This window comes from Aedes albopictus, chromosome 1 (assembly GCF_035046485.1).
Source record: "Aedes albopictus strain Foshan chromosome 1, AalbF5, whole genome shotgun sequence".
NCBI lineage: Eukaryota > Metazoa > Arthropoda > Insecta > Diptera > Culicidae > Aedes > Aedes albopictus.
In genome coordinates this window covers 232,139,940-232,147,852 of record NC_085136.1, presented here as the reverse complement: position 1 = coordinate 232,147,852, position 7,913 = coordinate 232,139,940, and positions in this window count along the sequence as shown.

The window sequence follows — 7,913 nt, the reverse complement described above, 5'->3', positions numbered from 1 at the left end:
AGCTGATGCGGTGGGCGTTGAGGATCCAGGCCTACGACTTCGATCTCGAGTATAGGAAAGGAAAGAGTAACATCACCGCCGATTGTCTATCTCGGTCGATCGAAGTAGATGTACTTTCAGTGACCGGAGCCGACCCGGAATACGACGATTTGGTAGACGACATCCGAAAGGATCCACAGAAGTTTCAGGACTACCGAGTGGTAGATGGGAGGATTTTTCGGTATGTGAAGGCGACTAGTCGAGTGAGCGACCCTCGTTATGCGTGGAAGCAGTACCCTCCGGCTGCCGAAAGGGACCAGATTGTGAAGAGACTCCACGAGAAGGCACACTTCGGCTACGAGAAGACGTTAGACGCAGTCAAGCAGAGATACCACTGGCCAAGAATGAACAGCGATGTTCGGAAGCACTGTCGAGAATGCCTGAAGTGCCAAACCAGTAAGGCAGGGAATACGAATGTGACTCGGCCCGAAATCGACCTTTGACCCTCTCGAATTGAAAGTAGTTCGATTTGGAGAGACTTTCTAGCTGGCCGGTGATGATAAACCCCGCCCAGTTGATTTTAGGTTTTGAAGCATTTAAGGTTTTTGCACTTGAGACTTCTAGGGCATTGTGGTCTTTCGTATCTTCTGTAGTACTGCGGATAGTTTAACGCAGCCAGTCAGCTTCTTTCCCCTGTTCCAAAAATTAACCCATTCCCCGGAAGGGTCTCAGGCCGGGCAAACCTGCAAACTGTTGGGTGGTCTCCTTTAGGAGTGGCGCTTAAGCCACCCACTTACGAACGGGAAAGCGCGACAGGCTGGCGGGTTATAATACTGCCATTTAGAGATATATGTTTCTGAGCTTAGTGAACAATGGAGCCCATATGTAGCCACAGCTGTAAACGTGTGGGTATTCAGCATGACTGTGCTGAAGGTGACGGGTTCAATTTGCCCGATTGGCCCAGGAACTTTTCGTAAAGGAAAATTTCTTGGGCACACGATACACACATGCAAAATAGTACTTGGCAGAGGAAGCTCTCAGTTTTCAGTCAATAACTGCGTTTTAAGTTAACGCTGAGAAGCAGGCTTTGTCTCAGTAGTGGGGAAGTTTTCGCCAAGATGAAGATGAAAACTGAAACTATTTGGAAATACTGATTTTTTCTAAAGGCAATGATGCATCAATTTCGTCATTCCTTTTTTTTTTTAATTCTTGTATGATCTTCTCAATGTTGTCAGATTAAAAAAAATAGTGTTTCAAGTGACGACTTCATTAACCCTTCAGCACGCGCGCTGTTGCAAAAAGTATAACACTACCAAAAAACCTCGCTTTTCGTATACAGCGCGAGCGCGGTGCAGTTTCGGTTGCTTGATGGCGCGCGTCCTGGAAGGTTAAAAAAAGTTTTATTTTTAACCCCTTCCTGCCCACAACTTCTTTCAAAGTTTTGAATGCTAATAATTGCTTTGAATAAAAAGTACTCGAACAAAAGTTGTTAGGAATCACTTCAGTTGATCAAAATCTTAAACGAAAGTTAAAGCTGTTGGTGACCTGTGTCATTGTTGAACAAAACTTTGGACATATGGGTTTACCGAATGGAATTCTATGATACATATTTTTTTATCTGTATTAACGAGATTTTTAGCCCTAGGCTAGTTCATCTTGGGCTCCTTTTTTTTTATTTTATTTATTTTTTTTTTTATTTTTTTTATTTTTTTTTTATTTTTTTTATAGTTAACATCAAATTCATGATAAATACTGAATCAACAATTTGCCGCCATAATACTCGATTTGCAGCTGCAGCTCTCCAACGTCGGTCACGCCCAACGCTCGCCAGATCACGCTCCACCTGGTCCGCCCATCGTGCTCTCTGCGCTCCACGCCTTCGGATGGTTAGCAAACACCAACTTTGCAGGATTGTTGTCCGGCATTCTTGCAACATGCCCTGCCCACCGTATCCGTCCAGCTTTAGCCACTTTCAGGATGTTGGGTTCACCGTAGAGTGCAGCGTGGATCATTTGTTGACCGGCCGTCGATGAAACCGGCTTGGTAACTTCCCACGAACTCATTTACTTTAGATAAAAGACGACGGAAGATGATCTGGGATAGCACTGCGGCATTCAAAATGGTGATCGCTCGAAAGTTCTCACACATTAACTTGTCGCCTTTCTTGTGGATGGGACAGATTATCCCTTCCTTCCACTCCTCCGGTAGCCGTTCGGTTTCTCAGATCTTGACTACTAACTGGTGCAGACAGGTGGCCAACTTTTCCGGGCCCATCTTGATGAGTTCTGCTGCGATACCGTCCTTACCAGCCGCTTTGTTTGTTTTTGGGAGTTGGTTCGTTAAGGTTCGTTCCCTTTCGTCTGCTGCACCAACATAGTCATTTCCTCCGCTGCCTTGGTCCTCCGTGCCTACATTATCTTCGCCATTCAGGTGCTCGTCGAAGTGCTGCTTCCACCTTTCGATCACCTCACGTTTGTCCGTCAGGAGGCTCCCGTCCTTATTCCTGCAGATTTCGGCAGCTTCTGGTAGAACTTACGATAGAAGTACCCACATTTTGTGAGTTTGTCGGGAGTGGGAAGCCAAAACATCGATGATAAAGAAAGAGAATGGCGTTTCAAATTTTGTTGGCAGAAGCATGCTTCCGTTATGAAATATGATGTTTTTCTATAGAAACCCTGATTTTTTAGGGGTTAGGCCCTTTAAAAGGGCATAACTCAAAATTTCGCCTAACGATTATTTCAAAAATTTTTCCAGAGGTGTAGGAATGATAAAGGAAGGGAATGGCGTTTCAAATTTTGTTGGCAGAAGCATGCTTCCGTTATGAAATATGATATTTTTCTATAGAAACCCTGATTTTGTAGGGGTTAGGCCCTTTAAAAGGGCATAACTCAAAATTTCATCTAACGATTAATTTAAAAATTTATCCAGAGGTGTAGGAATGATAAAGAAAGAGAATGGCGTTTCAAATTTTGTTGGCAGAAGCATGCTTCCGTTATGAAATATGATGTTTTTCTATAGAAACCCTGATTTTTTAGGGGTTAGGCCCTTTAAAAGGGCGTAACTCAAAATTTCGTCTAACGATTTTTTTAAAAATTTGTCCAGAGGTGTAGGAATGATAAAGAAAAAGAATGGCGTTTAAGGTTTTGATGGTCATTTTTATTTTATTATAACGGTAAATGAAGCACCGTGCCTTGAGTAGATGTTACATGGTGGGAGTTGTGGAAGAGTGTGATTCATTGTCAACAGCGTTGATTGCCTGTCAGCTTCGAGATAGTAACATAGAGAAGATTCGTACTGATCTGGAGAAGCAAGAACATAAACTGTTTGAGCTGAGGGATGGCCTGGTGTATAGAAAAGACGGACCAAAATTACTTTTCTACGTACCGGATGAAATGGAATCCAACCTCCTGTTTGAAGCACACGAGAAAATGGGTCACTTCGGTAACACCAAAATGTTGGAATACCTCAGACGTCAATACTGGTTTCCAAAAATGAGCGAAAAGGCTAAGAAACATGTGGAAAATTGCATCAAGTGCATAATTTTTACTAAAAAGCAGAATAAACACGAGAACTACTTAAAAAACATCGACAAAGGAGTAGAACCATTTGACACAATACACGTCGATCACATGGGCCCTCTACAGGTAACACCTAGAAGAAACAAGCATATTTTTGCCGTAGTAGATGCATTTACGAGGTTCATCAAACTATATGCTACAAAAAGTACTGGGTCCAAGGAGGTAATAAAATGTCTGGAAAACTATTTCGTTCAGTATTCTGTGCCACGTAGGATTGTGTCCGACAGGGGAACATGCTTCACAAGTGATGAGTTTCGATATTTCGTTGATTCGCGTAGCGTTAAGCACGTTTTGACTGGTACCGCTAATCCACAGGCAAACGGAGCTATTGAACGGTTCAATCGGGTCATTGCACCAGTGTTGTCTAAAATTCGACAAGAGGGGGACGAACAAAATTGGGATAACTATTTGAACGAAGTTGAATTTTATTTAAATAACACTTTCTGTCGATCAGTTGGACAATACACCAAGTATGGTTTTGTTCGGAGTGAATCAGCGTAGGGGCCAAGAGACAAGCATTCTGGGTGAGTTGCATGTGGAATCAAATAACGACAGGGGATTGGAACAAATAAGAGAAGCAGCATCTCAAAAGTCTGTTAAAGTGCAGGACACAAACAAGAAATATTTTGATACAAAAGTGCGTACAAATACCACGTTTAAACAAGGGGACTTCGTCATGCTGAAAAACAATCCAGTTCCTGGTGTCAACTTTAAGTTGCAGCCGAAGAACAGGGGACCGTACATGGGGAAAGAATGTCTCGACAACGACCGCTATGTAGTTACAGATATTCCAGGTATGCAGATCTCACAAAGGCCATTTCAGGGAATCTTGGGACCCAACACGATGAGCAAATGGAAGCCTTCAGTCGTTAATAAGGACCTAGATTTATCTGAAGAGATTGATCCCAGTGTATCAGAGGTTGATTCCGAAAATGAAGAATTCTTAGGATTCGATGAGGATGAGATATTTCAAGGGTTCTAGGTCGAGGACGACTAGCGTCAGGTTGGCCGACTATAGCAATTAGCTTATACCGATACCGTTTATAGCAAAGAGAAACGCCAAACCATGTGTCAAACTGTCTTGTTTATTATAAAGTGAATCTAAATTTCTTGCAGATGAGGTGTAGGTGATTCCAACTTCCGCTGAGCGAAGCGATAGTCAGTCAGGTTTCAAGCGTTAATAAATGCACATGCTGCGGAACTGAACTCGAAGTGTTTTTCTAAATACCTATCTAGATTCAATCAACAACAGCTCATTTCAGAAACTGAACCTGATAATATGGTAGAATAGTGGACGTATTTTGGCCCGGGGCATGTATTTTGGCCTACCCTGGGATTTTTATTACATTTATCATAAAATCTCTACAAAATTTTGGCACACTTTTATTGGAAGTTCCAATAATAATTTGCCAAGATTTTGTAAAGACTAGGGTTCCGCGCCACTTGGGCGGTGGCTTCTATATTCGTCTGTTTTCCACTATAACTCAGTCAATTTTGAACCAATTGACTTGAAATGTTGTACACGGGTAGATACTATACCTATCTCACCACATTCCAAAAGTTGTGTCAATTGATTCAAATTTGACTGAGTTATAGTGGAAAACAGACGAATATAGAAGCCACCCCCCAAGTAGCGCGATTCCCTATATGATAAATGTAATAAAAATCCCAGGGTAGGCCAAAATACATGCCCCGGGCCAAAGTACGTCCACTACTCTGTATTAAAAACTTGTGCGACTGGAAAAGTTCTACAAGAAAGTGTTTTTAGTAACCAACTAAACCTAAAAAATGGATCTCTTGAAATTCCTCGGGAAACTTATTAAGAATTCGTGGCAAAAATCAGAACAATGTACGATTGATTGAAAAATTTGAACGAAAAGCTAGATCGCTGTTTTGATAAAATTGTTACTGAAATTGGGCAAGTTTTGTAAAAAATATTCTAAATCATCGATGTTTTGGCTTCCCACTCCCGACAAACTCACAAAATGTGGGTACTTCTATCGTAAGTTCTACCAGAAGCTGCCGAAATCTGCAGGAATAAGGACGGGAGCCTCCTGACGGACAAACGTGAGGTGATCGAAAGGTGGAAGCAGCACTTCGACGAGCACCTGAATGGCGAAGATAATGTAGGCACGGAGGACCAAGGCAGCGGAGGAAATGACTATGTTGGTGCAGCAGACGAAAGGGAACGAACCTTAACGAACCAACTCCCAAAAACAAACAAAGCGGCTGGTAAGGACGGTATCGCAGCAGAACTCATCAAGATGGGCCCGGAAAAGTTGGCCACCTGTCTGCACCAGTTAGTAGTCAAGATCTGAGAAACCGAACGGCTACCGGAGGAGTGGAAGGAAGGGATAATCTGTCCCATCCACAAGAAAGGCGACAAGTTAATGTGTGAGAACTTTCGAGCGATCACCATTTTGAATGCCGCAGTGCTATCCCAGATCATCTTCCGTCGTCTTTTATCTAAAGTAAATGAGTTCGTGGGAAGTTACCAAGCCGGTTTCATCGACGGCCGGTCAACAAATGATCCACGCTGCACTCTACGGTGAACCCAACATCCTGAAAGTGGCTAAAGCTGGACGGATACGGTGGGCAGGGCATGTTGCAAGAATGCCGGACAACAATCCTGCAAAGTTGGTGTTTGCTAACCATCCGAAGGCGTGGAGCGCAGAGAGCACGATGGGCGGACCAGGTGGAGCGTGATCTGGCGAGCGTTGGGCGTGACCGACGTTGGAGAGCTGCAGCTGCAAATCGAGTATTATGGCGGCAAATTGTTGATTCAGTATTTATCATGAATTTGATGTTAACTAAATAAATGAATGAATCTTTCGGAAAGGAAGTAAAGCGTGGGCCCCAAGATGAACTAGCCTAGGGCTAAAAATCTCGTTAATACAGATAAAAAAATATGTATCATAGAATTCCATTCGGTAAACCCATATGTCCAAAATTTTGTTCAACAATGACCAGGTCATCAACAGCTTTAACTTTTGTTTAAGATTTCGATTAACTGAAGTGATTCCAACTTTTGTTCGAGTACTTTTTATTCAAAGCATTTATTAGCATTCAAAACTTTGAAAGAAGTTGTGGGCGGGAAGGGGTTAAAAATAAAACTTTTTTTAAAGCCTGTATCCGCAATAATCGGGACACAGAAATACAGCTGTAAATCTGCAATAGATTCATTAAAATTGCTTAAATTCGGCCTGATAACATCTTAAGATGTGTTCATTTCACCTGCAAAATTTCATGTAAATCGGTCTAGTACTTTTTGTTATAGCAATGAAACAGTAGAACACTTGCAATTGAATTTTGTACAGCCCCTAGTTTAGCTTCTCAGCGCTGTAACTTTTGAATTTGGCAAAGTAAATGCCTGAAATTTTGAACACAAACCAGTCAATCTACTTGTTTTGCATAGGCAAAATTTCAAACAAATCGATGCACTATCAACAATTTTATAGTCAAAACATGTATATGGACTGACCGTGATTTTAGCCCCTCAGACAAACATTATTCAGCACCCCTTATTCTTTCGATTGTGCTGTTGAAAGTACTATACCAATAAGAATCAAATTCTGCAGGCATAATATACACATAATCAACTTCCTTCTGTGAAAATTTCATGAAAAATGGCTGAGACATTCGAAAGTTATAAATAGGCAAAAATTGCACATGAAAAACACGAAACATTTTCAGTAACACTCACCCCTATCACCGCCAGTAACTTTCAAACCAATTGATCAAAGTTGATGAAATTTTGCAAGAAAGTGTATCTATAAGTGTCATAACTACTTACAAAATTTCATTATCAGCCTCACAGAACTATGAATTGTAGTGGAAAAAACATCTACTATGTGAATGGAAATTGGGCGTGATTGTACAAAATACATAAAACCACGTTTGTTTGCTTTTCTTTCATAGTTAAAAGTAATGCATCAAATTTTATGAAATTTGGTACACATAATAAACATACACCAAAGGGTTCTCAGTAAATTTTTTGGCCAATTTTACCGATTCATTACAAACTAACAGCTGTACCTCTGTGTCCCGATTATTGCGGATACAGGCTTTAACCTTCCAGGACGCGCGCCATCAAGCAACCGAAACTGCACCGCGCTCGCACTGTAACGAAAAGCGAGGTTTTTTGGTAGTGTTATACTTTTTACAATAGCGCGCGTGCTGAAGGGTTAATGAAGTCGTCACTTGAACACTATTTTTTTTAAATCTGACAACATTGAGAAGATCATACAAGAATAAAAAAAAGGAATGACGAAATTGATGCATCATTGCCTTCAGAAAAAAATCAGTATTTCCAGATAGTTTCAGTTTTCATCTTCATCTTGGCGAAAACTTCCCCAC